Source organism: Agelaius phoeniceus, chromosome 2 (genome assembly GCF_051311805.1).
Source record: "Agelaius phoeniceus isolate bAgePho1 chromosome 2, bAgePho1.hap1, whole genome shotgun sequence".
Classification (NCBI taxonomy): domain Eukaryota; kingdom Metazoa; phylum Chordata; class Aves; order Passeriformes; family Icteridae; genus Agelaius; species Agelaius phoeniceus.
Genome location: NC_135266.1, coordinates 103,149,549 through 103,162,289, shown reverse-complemented (window position 1 = coordinate 103,162,289; position 12,741 = coordinate 103,149,549). Strand labels below are relative to the sequence as shown.

General features: G+C 44.9%; 1 long non-coding RNA gene across 1 annotated transcript; it reads right to left on the bottom strand.

Annotated features, from left to right (window-relative positions):
• Positions 1–7,368: 7,368 nt before the first annotated feature.
• LOC143693403 (uncharacterized) lies at positions 7,369–10,042 on the bottom strand. The gene is made up of 2 exons (XR_013181051.1): positions 9,938–10,042; positions 7,369–9,232 (listed from the first exon to the last, which is right to left on the bottom strand). It is a non-coding gene; the product is annotated as an uncharacterized LOC143693403 (long non-coding RNA).
• Positions 10,043–12,741: the final 2,699 nt, after the last annotated feature.

Below are 12,741 nucleotides of genomic sequence, written 5' to 3'. Positions count from 1 at the left end.
TTTCTTAAGTAGTGCATTAAAATTAATTTTAGGTTATAACATAATGTTAAAATAAAAACAATGCTATGTTAGATACTTTTTCTAAAGAAAGGATTCGCACCAAGATAGCAGCCACAGGACACCTAAATCTTTCAGAGAAAGAGAATTTATTGTTCCATTATCAGAAGAAGCTGACTTCTTCCTACCTCGCTCAGCCCTGAAAACGCCGTCAGGATTCAGAGGAAGAAGTTGACACTGACCAGGCAGAATCCTGTATTTGAATGGAATTTATGCATCACTATGAGGTGTATTAATATGCAACAGGCTATTGTTTTTAAGGGTTAATCCTCTGTTAACGTGTGTCCTTTTTTGGGCTTATGTTGCCCAGAAAAAGGTACTCGGACTGTCCGTAACTCTTTGTTTTTATTGTCTCATATTGTCCTAATCTCAGTTGTCCAAATTATTATTACTCTAATTATATTGCCATTTTTTATAACCATTTTATTACTATTAAACTTTTAAAATTTTAAAAACAAGTGATTGGTGTTTTTCACAGTAAGTACTTAGCACAAGTATGCATAAGTGCTTAGCATAAGTTAGCATGAGAACACCTGGCAGACGTAGCTTGACATGACTGTGATTTGACAAGTTTTAGACTTAGTATACCAGAGTAGCTAACAGGCAAGTAGGAAATCACCCATGTGCAAGGAAGCAATAAGGAAGACTGGCTGCTTTAGGCTATGTAGATTTTGCATGGACAGCATGCGGACACTAATTTAAAGTATAGCAATCTGATGCAATGTATTTTTAATAGCTTGCTTATCAAATGCTAACCTTAGATGTGTATGGTATTTTTGATAAAATTTTTGTATAAACCCACTGAAATTTTTAAGTGTGGGAGAAGCACTTTGGTGTGGTGTGGGCCCCTGCTCTTCCAACAACTAAAATAAAAGTGCTTTTGCAGACAATCCATTTGTCTGTCAATCCCTCTGAATTGCCATTTGGACAGGCTTTGACTCGGGTAAATCAGCAAAGAGTCAGTGTAGTGTTGGGTATTTGCACCTTATCAGGACTGTGAGGAAACAATTTAATTGTAGCTATGATATTTTCTGAAAAATCCTTTTTTTAGGATTTTTTCTCCTGAGAAGCTGAGAGGCCTCAGGAACAAAATGTAAACAATGGTTATCTGCTGCTGTGGAATGAAACAAGTGATTGGTCTCATGCAGTTGTTTTTAATTAATGGCCAGTCACAGTCAGCTGGCTCGGACTCTCTGTCCGAGACACAAGCCTTTGTTATCATTCTTTCTTTTTCTATTCTTAGCTAGCTTTCTAGTGAAATCTTTTCTTCTATTATTTTAGTATAGTTTTAATATAATATATATCATAAAATAATAAATCAAGCCTTCTGAAACATGGAGTCAGATCCTCATCTCTTCCCTCATCCTAAGACCCCTGTGAACACCATCACATTTAATTTTTATTTATGCCTTGATATTTTCTGGATTTTATGTTATAAACCCCATTTTCTGACATCAGGTGGAAGATTAGTGCATGGGCCGAGCCCCAACACGTGGCATGTGTAGAAGGTGTCTAACACGTGTGATCCGGGATGGAGAGTGCCAGCATTACTGTCCCTGTGCAGGCAGCCCCTGTACCATGTGGAGGGAAGCTCTGTCTCTGGGGTGGCTTCGCCTGACAGCCAGCAGGGGAGAGAAAACTCCCACCACTGGCCTGCAAGCCATTTTCCCCGCAGGCAAAACCCTGCTGTCCAGCAAAAATTTCCCGACTAGCCAATGGTCCTCCTCAAAAGACCATTCTATAGGAGGACCCTTAGCACATACAAGCTGTTAACCGCGCCATAATTAATTCCCGCCATCTCCGTCTCTTGGTGGGGAGGTTTGGCTCGTTTGGCCTGTGCTCGCCTTCTCCTTGCTGTCCTGCTTCTTCCCCGCCTGTCTCCCCTGTTCCGTCTACCCTCGCTTCGCTGCTTCCCCGCAGCAGCCGCACCAGCAGCGCGCCCGGAACCTGCCCGCCACTGCTGGGAACATCCCGCCGCTCCCCGAGCCTCTCCCGCCACCCCTGGGAACATCCCGCCGCTTCCCGAGCCTCTCCCGCCTCTTCCCGAGCCTCTCCCGCCGCAGCCGCTCCCGCCACTGCCCACCATCCCCTTGTGACGCTGTTCATGGTTCTGATGGCCGCCACGACCCCGCCGCTGCCTGTCGCGACGCTGCCGAGGGTTCTGCCCGCTGCCGCGGTGCTGCGGCTTGTCCCGCCCGCCACTCAGCCCGAGCGGCGACCCCGAGGGTGTCCCGCCGTCCGTCCGTGCGGCAGACCCGCTGTCTGCCGGCCGCCGGAGCCGCGGCTCTCGGGAGCGCCGCACGGACTCTCCCCGCAGGGAGTGCACAGACGCCGGCTGCCGATCGAATGCCGATGGTGCATCCCAGAATCCTGGTGGTACCGTCCCTGTCCTCCATTCTCTCTCTGTGTCGTTCTTTTCCCGTCTCTGCTTGATTTTCTGTCCTTCTCTGGTCAGGATACATACCACATACACGTCTTTATCAAGAAACAGTTCTCACGTGTAATATTTGGCCCGTTTGTGCTTGATTTCATCTGAGAAGTCTGGTAAAATGAACACCCCCATGGTTTCCCTTACAGCAGAACATGAGGACATAATCCATAAATCAGAAAGACAGACTGAACAATCCCAACAGTTTTGGTCACTTTACACCACAAATGCTCTTGGCCTCAAAGCCTAATTGAATCCTCCCTCGCTTCTGCCCTGGTCTTTGATGGATCTGTCTGGAGCTCTCCTTAGCCACTGAACAACTTCAGTCACTGCCTCATTAAAAAGAGCTAGCCCCTAAATAAGGAGCTTTGCAGCATTAATCCCTGCCCATGCTGCCAGTGCTGCTGGTGACTAAAGCATCTTCAGTGTGAACTTTACACATCTCCTTATCCCTGGGCAATGCTATTCCCTGAAAAATCAGCACATTTTCAAACTCAAAGCTGTGAGGCCTGGAACCTACAAAGGGTTCCAGTCTGAAACACTCTCCCAAGCACTTTCTTCTCCTTTGTTTTTCAGTACTGTTGCTCCTCTTCTCTAGGGAATATGTACTCCCTGGACCAGTACTCTTACCCAGCTCCTGGATGGAGGAATAGAAAACTTTGCCCCCTTGCTTCTATCTGCCTCCATTGCAATAATGTCTGAGTTTGAAATACTACTTTTCTTTCATTGCTCTAATTTCTGGTCTCCTGTGTTGCTCTTATTTCAGCCTTGGCTTTTTTTGCCTGGGGGATTTCCTCCTTTCTCTCAGCCTTACACATTTACACCACTGCTGACACAAACCACAGCCAGAGCTGGAAGAACGTGCAACGTACATCACAGATGAATTTTGCAGGCATGCAAAATTCAGCAGCATTGAATTTAGCATGCTGATGGGAGGATAATTCCTACTATCACATGCATTACAGTAATCCCTCAGGATAAGATCAAGATGAGCAGGTCACAAAATTAGGGAAACTCCCAACTGCAAAGACTTTGCAATCTAAAAGGAAAACCAAGGCAGGAAATAATCTATAATACATGGGATAAACAGTGCAGTTAGTAACTTGATTATTTTTGAGAGTAGGAGGAACCTGAGGAGAACACAATATGTAGGGAAAGAAAAGGTAATGGAACAAAAAGTGGAAGGAAGCAGGTGTCTGAGGATAGCAGCTGACACCAGGAGGGAGGGGAGAGAAGTACTAGAAATGGAGAAATGATTAATTTTTCTTAATAAACTGTAAATACTGCAGCTTGTGGCAAAGTTAAAATTTTAAGGTGATAAGGAAGTGATGCTGGCCTGCATCCCCCCAGTGTAGGCAGCTGAGGAGAGGGGGAGACTCTGCCCTATTCAAGAGCTCCCCACCTGCAGTGCTACCTGCAGCCCTGCTGTCCAGCACTAGAATGACATGGAGCTACTGGAGCAAGTCCAGAGGGGGCCATGGAAATGCTCAAAGGAATAGAGCACTGGGAGACAGGCTGAGGGAATTCGGTGTTCAGACTGGACAAGAGAAGGCTCTGGGGAGACCTTAGAGCCCCTGCCAGTACCCAAAGGGACTGAGAGAGCTGCAGAGGGACTTTGGACAAAGGACTGGAGTGACAGGACAAAGGGGAGTGGCTTCCCACTGCCGGAGGGCAGGGTTCCAAGGGACATTGGGAAGAAATTCTTGGCTGTGAGGGTGGTGAAGCCCTGAGACAGATTGCCCAGAGAAGCTGTGGATACCCCATGCCTGGTTGGACAGGGCTTAGAGCAACCTGGTCTAGTGGAATATGTCCCTGTTCATGGCAGGGGGGTGGAATGAGGTGGTCTGTAAGATCCCTTCCAACCCAAACCATTCTATGATCCTATGGTAAGTCAGAACACTGCAGTACTATATGAAATTAAATTAGAATTTTAATTTTGTTTTGTTTGTCTGAAATATTGTACCCAGTCTGGTGGAAAAAATATGTCACTATTTACACAAATGTTACACAAATGTTTTCTTCTGCCTTGATTTAGGTCAGCATTTAAATCAACTCTACTGCTTCAAAACCTACCTCTTGGAAATTTTACATTCTTACTTCAAACACATTTCCCTACATTTCCCACTGGTGCAATGAAAGCTGGTGGCCACTTGTTCCTGCTCTCATCTTCAGGGAACTGAAGAGGCAGACCAAATGTCAGTCTTCTGGTGCATGTTTGGGTTGGATTTTCTGCCTCTCCAAGCCACTCCCAAAAATCAGACAGTGATGGAAGAACAAGCCTCTTTTTCTCAGGTTTTCCTCAGTGGATATCTGGGTCACTACCCTTGTGTATAGATAAGATCTTTTGCTAACTGGACACCAATAGCTCCAGGGAACTAGAGCAAAACCTCCTGCAGGCGACCACCATCTGGCACTCGACCTTTGGACAGGTCTCCTCTCTAATAATTGTGGAATCATGGTAATTTTCTACAAGAACATTTAATTACTTAATCATATGTAACAAGCATCCTTGAGCTGCTGAGTGAAGCACACACTCAGTGCAATTATTCATAGGCATGTAATCTCCATCCCTTTGTAGTGAATATTTAATTAGTTACTATTAGTTACTCTTGTCAGAGTAACTCCTCACAGGATGGCTTATCTCTTCTGCCTATCAGCTGGTGGGGTATCTCAGGGCATCTTCCCCCTCCCATGAATTTGCTATGTGGTGAGATAACTCAAGCTGGACATCTGTCTGGTAGTGAGTTATTTCTTGTGCCATTGAGGTGGCATTCCCAGCTGACAATAAACATCTTGCCCTGAGAGTGAGATTGAAGGAAGAGAAACTTGAATTTCTGACTGACTGACACTTCACTTTACAAGCTGTAAAAGTTACACAAAACTTTCAAAAAGCAGAAGTCTTCTGCACATTCTCTGGAAATGTGTAGGGCTTTTCCCTGAAGTCAGGACCACACTTTGTGGTGGTTACTCTTACATGGGTTGAGTGAAAGGATTCTATGTGGGATTGACTCATCATCAATTGGTGTAAATTACATTGACTCCTAATCTGTAATATTTCTTTGCTAGCTATAATATAGGCACATTTATGTTGTGCACTGTTTTATGGAAATCTATTAGTAGTTCTTTGTTTTAACCCGTGTAGTAAGTAACTCTGTTTAAGGCCTTTTGTCTGTTAATCTTCTGTCTGTTCATTCAGTAACTCATTTTATAGTAGACCTGATTGGCCATTCCTGAGAGCTTGCAAGCCAGAGCTTTTTAGGTGCAGGCTGTCTGAGTAAAGCTTCTGCCAAAAATCTGAACCTAAGGCAGAGCTGGTCTAAAGGCTCTCACTTGATCTACAACAGGTTGTAGAAAACACAGTCGTGACAAATATTCCTCTGTATTTTATCCCTTTGACAAGGAGGTTCTTTCCAACCTTCCGGCTACCAAAGAGAACTCCCCTCAATGTGTACATTAGGAGGAGAAGGAGGAGAAGGACGAGGAGGAGGAGAACAAGGATGAGGACAAGGAGGATGAGAAGGAGGAGGAGGTATATAATGGACTTGCATTTTTCACTTTGAAATATGTGAATGACTTCTCCAACCCCAATGCAATTTTTGTATGAACTAGACCCAGCAAGCCAAACCCTCTGGATTTGGACGGCTATGGAGCTGCCATGCTCCATGGAGTTCTCCCCACCTCCAGTGAAGTACCTGCTTTGCATAACTAATTTGTGAAGGAAGAGCAGCCTTTTGCCCAAAGTTAGCTCTAAGTGTTAGAACCCTTCAGCCTAAACCTAGAAATATTTATTGCAGTGTGCTGAGCCACTGCCTTGCTGGAATTGCAGTCTGGGGACTCCATGCCATCTGTACAGGACAGGCTGTAGAACTGGATTGCATCTCCCATTGTGGTGTGACATGCATCCTGTAGGGATCATAAAGGTTGGAAAAGACCTCCAAGATCACCCAAGTCCAATCTTATGAACATACGGAACCCCACCCAGAAAATATGAACATACAGAACAACCATGAGCTGACCAAATTTTTCCTACATTTCCAATTGTGAACAACCTCACAATTTTTCAGTAAAACATTTTTTAGAAAATAAGCTGGGAAGAAACACTAATTTGCCAGCTTGATGTCTTGTCCAGCATTTGATAAGGACTCTAGAATACCTCCCTGAAGAAGACAGGCTGAGAAAGTCGGTGCTGTTCAGCCTGGAAAGCAGAAAGTTGCCTTTATACCTTGAGAAGGCTGACCTAGAGCAGAGGCTAGACAGAATTAAAGAATAAAGTAGGTATTTATTAAAAGGCCTTAATGGATACACCTTGGGCAGTGCAAGAGCCCAGCCAGGGCTACACCCAAGATGAACCCAAAATGGTCACAGAAATGGATGACCAGTCATGAGGTCTCTCACTTTTATAAGTTCAGGTCCATTTGCATATTACAGCTTCAGATTATGCTGTCCCATCCTTCTTGTTTTCTCTCTTCAGACTACCATTGTTTATGCTCTTTGGCATGAAACTTGTAATGGTTGTCCTTGGTCCCAAGTAGAAAAGGAATTATTTTGTCTCCCAACTCTGTGAAGAGACCTTACCAACACTTAATATGATGCACACCTTGGCAGCACAGAATCTGAAAAATATAAAAGCTAAAACTTAAGGCATCACCTGGACACCTCAGAACATCTTCCAGTATCTGAAGGAGCCTACAAGGAAGACAGAGAGGAACTCTGCATCAGGAAATTTAGTGACAGGACAAGGGTTGAGACTGAAAGAAGGGAAATTTAGGTTAGATATCTGGAAGAAGTTCCCCCCGTGAGACTGGCAAGACCCTGGCACAGGTTGCCCAGAGAAGCTGTGGCTGCCTCTGTAAGAGTTGTAATGAGGGATGCGGGACTCCAAGTGGCTCTCCAAAATGCAGTTTATTGTATCCAAGATGTTACAGCAGTCCAGGGTCGTGGGTGACAGAGCCTGTGCCTACAGCTGTCAGCTCCAGCTGCAGGCAGGCCTGGACACCCTTTGGTTTTGCTTACAATGCATTAGATACTTTTCTTTGCTGAGCATCTTAATACAGAAGAACCAATCTATACCTTAACTTTTACCTATAGCCTATCATAACTACTATAATTACCATATTCATGTTACTATTCTCCAGTCACTAAAAGTTAGTACATTACAGTTTAAGCTAGAAGTTGTGTTTCAGTTTTCTTGCAGTGGAAAATTCTGAGACCTTTTTTCTACTTGCAACATTGGCATGCTTGTTTGCCTGTGGAATCTTTCTGCTTGGGAAAAACATCTTCTTGTTTGAGGTGGGTTTATCCTTTGCTTTAAGCCATAAAAACCCCTTCTAATGAATATACCCTTTGCCTCCTTGGTTATCCAGCAAAACTGGCTCAGCAATTCTTTTCTTCTATATCAAAACTTGCTTCCATCTCTATTTCATTCTCAGGTTCTACATTCAAAAGTCTTTTTTGCTGAGCATACACATCTGTGAGACTTTCTTGACTTTCTTTTCAAACTTTCATTCTTCCCAACATGCTTCATTCCTGGAAGTCTTAAAGGGCAAGTTGGATGGGGCCTGGAGCAACCTGGTCTAGTGAAATATGTCCTTCCCCATGGCAGGGCAATGGAACTGAAGGTTCTATTAAGGTCCCTTCCAACCCAAATAATTCTATTATTTGCTTTAAGTGATACCCAAATTGGCAATCAGTTGAATATTAACAGCCTCAGAAGAAGGTCTGAAATATTCGTGACTACAGCACAGTGACAAGGGGATCTGCCAGATATTGCACAAGGTGTGTCTCACCTGGCAATATCCAAACACAAGTTCCTGACAGTGGTTAGGAATTTATAATGTATTAAATCTTCCAAGGATTTTTGAAGAGAGTTGTTGTTTCTATCAACTAGGATTCTGGCATAATCTCTGAAATCCAGTGTGATCCTTCCACAAGCTATGGATATCAATCTTTCTCTCTATTGCCCACATAAAATAGAGAGACCTTTAAAACCACTGTTGCTTCCCATCTGTGAATAAAGGGAGAACTGGACCCATTTTTTTCTCTAACTTTACTATACATAAATCAAGGCACAGACATGCTAACTGCATCACACAATAACTTCAAAGTGCTTGAGAGACAACAGAAGTTGTCGTTCAGCTCTCATAATCAGCTTTATTTTATGCCAGCCAGACAACACACATTTCATGCGAACTATACATTTGCTCCAGCTGATGTTTAGTCGAAGGTTTCTGACTTCATGTCAATTCTTCCTTCACTAAGGTACTTGGTTCTTGCTCTGTAGCACCAGTGTTTTTTTCAGGGCTCCTGAAAGCAGAAGAAAGAGCATCATTGCAAAGCTATCAGAGCAATCAGCTGACCCATGAAAACAAAATGCCACCCCTGAGGTGGGATTTGCCCTGTGACCGATGGCTCTGCAGTGTTCCCCAAGCAACCACACATTTGGTATGTCCTCAGGCTGGCTGGTAAGGGGTCCTGCTCCCTGCAAGGAACTGGTCCAAAACTCATGGATGTCCACAAAACATGTGAGGCCTTGGGCTGGACTTTTTGACCAGCTCTTGGTTTAACTGTGACCAGGATCATGTCCACCATCACTACAAAAAATACTTGCCAATTGATCATAACATGCATCGAACAAACACCTTGCTGTAAAATTGTCTCTCAAAGAAGCAGTTTGTTTCCCTCTAGATGGGTGGTAAAAGCCCTCACAGTGGAGCCGAGCTCTTGTGCCACTCAGGAAGGACCTGGAACCTGTTAAAAACAACCAAAGGAAAGTAAGCCCAGCTAACATATACTAGCCCCAATTTGAGAGCACCCCTTTTCTCTACGATACCCCCAGGAGACACCAGGAGGTGCTGGTGGCACCAAGGTACTGGATGACTGGTAGGGTCAGCTTTGTACCTGGATAGTCTTGGGTGGCAGCACAAAAGAACAAAGGCACTCTGGAGTTAGGGTAGATGCTGCCAGTAGAAGCTCTGGACACGTGTTGGAAGGAAGGCTGGGTCTTGAGAAAGCACAGAGGGAGGGATGGGGAAGGAAAGACCTGTAGGGAACAAGGGAATCAGTCTTCACTAGGAAAGAGGAGGGAGGATCTCTAGGGATGAGGAGAGATGGATGGATGGGAACAGGTCTGTGAGGATGCAGAAAGGCAGAAAGCAGTTGATGATGCATGAGAAACCAGCTAAGATTTAAAAAGGGCATTTTTACATGGTGGTTGCAAGAAGGGACTGTGGAGATCCCCATTTGTTCCCCAGTTCTGAATAAATTTTGTGCAGGGAGTGGTTCCAGGTTAGAGGAGGGAAGGAGGGGCTGACACCATGAGTGGCTGGTTACCATTTTCTTGGTCTATGAAATCAACCCAACCCAGACATGAGAAAACCCATTTCTGTGTGAGAGGCTCATGCAGCAGAACCATGTGAGGAGCCCTGGCAGGACACCTCTCTCTCAAATACTCACCCTCACCTTGCCCTTTTTGCTTACTATGAAGAGACATTTGCTGCCAGAAGCTGTTGGCAGAGGCTGGTAGGAAATCTGCTGAGTTCTTTCAGCGCAGTAGGTCCTATGGGAATGAGGGGAGCCCAGCACCATAAATCAAAGGAAAATGCAGAGCAGCTTCTCTTTGGAAAGATGCCCCACTGTCAGGGTAGGCCAGGTCCATACTGCTGGTGCACAGGCATCTGCTAGGACAGGACCCATTGCCTGGTCTCTGGAGAAGGCTGGAGAAGCCTGCACATCCTTGCCAGGGGAAATGGTGCCCAACAGCACCTGCACTTGTAGTTTGAAGGCCATCAGTAACTACTGCAGGTACCAAGCACATCTTCACACCTCATTTAGTGAGGGAGGATGCAGGAACCATGGGGCATGATCTCAGGTTGTCCTGTCCCAGTGTGTACATGATGATCCAGGTTCAACCCAGTCCACGTAGATCAACACCAGAGCCATCCCACCGCTTCCTTGGTATCCAACCCTACTCTCACTGCTACCCTGCATTTCAGAGGAGATCTTTGAAAGTAAAAAAATCATCTCTCCCTGAAGCAACATGAACTGTTTTCAATCTACCAACATTTTCCTGAGCCCTTGCTCAGGGCCACCAGGGAAATTCTTCCATCTCAGCATCACTAGGGCAGTCCCTTCCTGTTGAGACAGTCAGAAAGCTGCTGCCTGCAGTGTGTGTTCTTCCTTTTAATCTACTGGCTCTTTTTCCATGACTGTGTGCATCCTTCAGCCATGGATTTCAGGCCTGAGGAGGAAAAAGAGACTGTGTCCCATCTGGCTTCCCCTTTGTTTGCATGAATATAGACAATTGTGTGATTGCCCATCCAAGCCTGTTTTAAACTGGAGGGAGTGTGAGTGGTAGGTAATTATGTTATTTTCCCCCAGAGTTGGTATTCAGAGACAACAGAGCAGGAACAGCAGAGACCAACCATGGCTGTTCCCTGCAGGGCTGCACAGCAAGGTCTAGCTCTAGGTACCAGCCTTGGGAACAATGAGCTGGCAGTGTGCAAATAGGAGGGTTGAAAGGAAAGCCTCATCCTGAAACATAACAATCCCCAACACTCACTCAATAACATTTATACATGATCTTTGTTTAAGCCAAGCAAGGAAAGAGTTTGAAGATCTTTGCCGTCATGAGGGCTGCTGATGGCAAATTGTTGTGTGAGAAGGTGAGAAATGTAGAAGAGATGAATTGGAGATGACAGATTTCTCCTCTTGTTATGTCTGAGAGAGGTGCAGAAAGAGTATGAAATTCAGCAGGGGTTTGTTTCCCAGAGTCAGCACAAGGTGTCTGGAAATAACTAGGGGAGTTCATGGGCCACCATGAGCACGCATAGCACCATCTCCTCTTTATTGCTCCTGGTATAACCACATGGAGCTGGGATTTTTTGACTTGGGCTCTAAACTTGCCTCTGACAGCTCCAGCAATATTATCCTGTTCCTCAGAGATGTGGAGGACCTGCTCACATCTCATCCCTCTTCCTCTATGAATTCACATCTTGATGTTTTGGTGGCCTCATATCAAAATGAGCTGATAACTTGTATTGTCTTCTGCAAAATTACTTTAATTTAAAGCAGTTTAGCTATTTGGGAGCTGTTATGAGTCAGTATAAGCACACAGAAAATTAAGAGTTGCCTTTAAGAGACCTAGAAGCAGCAGGAATCCTCTACCTGAATCAGTGGCTCAGGAACAGCAAACAGCCTCAGGCACAGAACTTGGGTGCTGAAGGAATGTTTTAAAGAAAAAAACCATGAGAAGTCTGTCCTTTCTTTCCCAGAGAATTCAGGTGAGGAGAGAGCTCTTGTCTGTGGAGGAACCACCTTTTGGTTGGTGCCCTTATCCATCAGGGCATTGGCAGGTTCATGTTCCTCAAAAGATAGAAACTCATTGATTTCTGGGAAAATGCAATTCCCAGTTAGATTATGATCAGGTTATGACAAGTCACTTCTGTCTTCTGAAGGCTGTGTTGCCCTTTGTGCACTGAAGCTTGTTGTCTTTACAAAACAGCAACAAAAATGCAAACTTTTTTGTACTGAGAAATGGTCTTAACATGGTACTTTATAATTGGTCTCAATTGCATAGTTTGGAAAAGGCACATCAAGCAATAGATATAACACTGTGAATTGTATCAGGGAAGTGCAGAATTTTAGCCTTGTTCTATACCTCAGCAGGCAGAGGGGTTGCTGTCCTTGCAAAGGTGTGAGACCTGTAAACGTGCACCTGTTTGAGGCCAGCAAGGTCTGAAGAAGAAAGTGCCTGGCCTTGTGAAATCTGGCCTGATGTAGGTGTGGGATGAGCAACAAGGAACTCAGCCCTTCAGGGTTCAAACCACAGCAGCAGACAGGCAAGCTCTCACAGAGCTCTGCTAGCAGAAATGTAGATGTTAGGAGACTTCTGCATACCTTCAAGTGAGCTGAGCACCTGAGCAGCATGGATGAATCATGTCCTAAATACTAGTCAGACCCTAAAACTGCAGCTGAGATTTTTTTTCAGTGCTTTTTTACTGGTGGAATCTACAGCTTGGAGGAGGAGGCAGCAGCACTGTGGAAGCAAGGAAAGTGGAAGTAAGTCATGCTGGCACATAGGAAAGGACACAGGATATCACCTACATCAAGGGATTGATCCTTTTTCCCAATGCTTCTTTCCAGCACCTACACCAAAATTCCTTCAGGCTGGAGATGTCAGGCATAACCCAGCTGCAAGTCTTGCTTGTCCTAGATGGCATTTCCAGGCTTCTCACTGAGGATTTGAGGTCCCCACACAT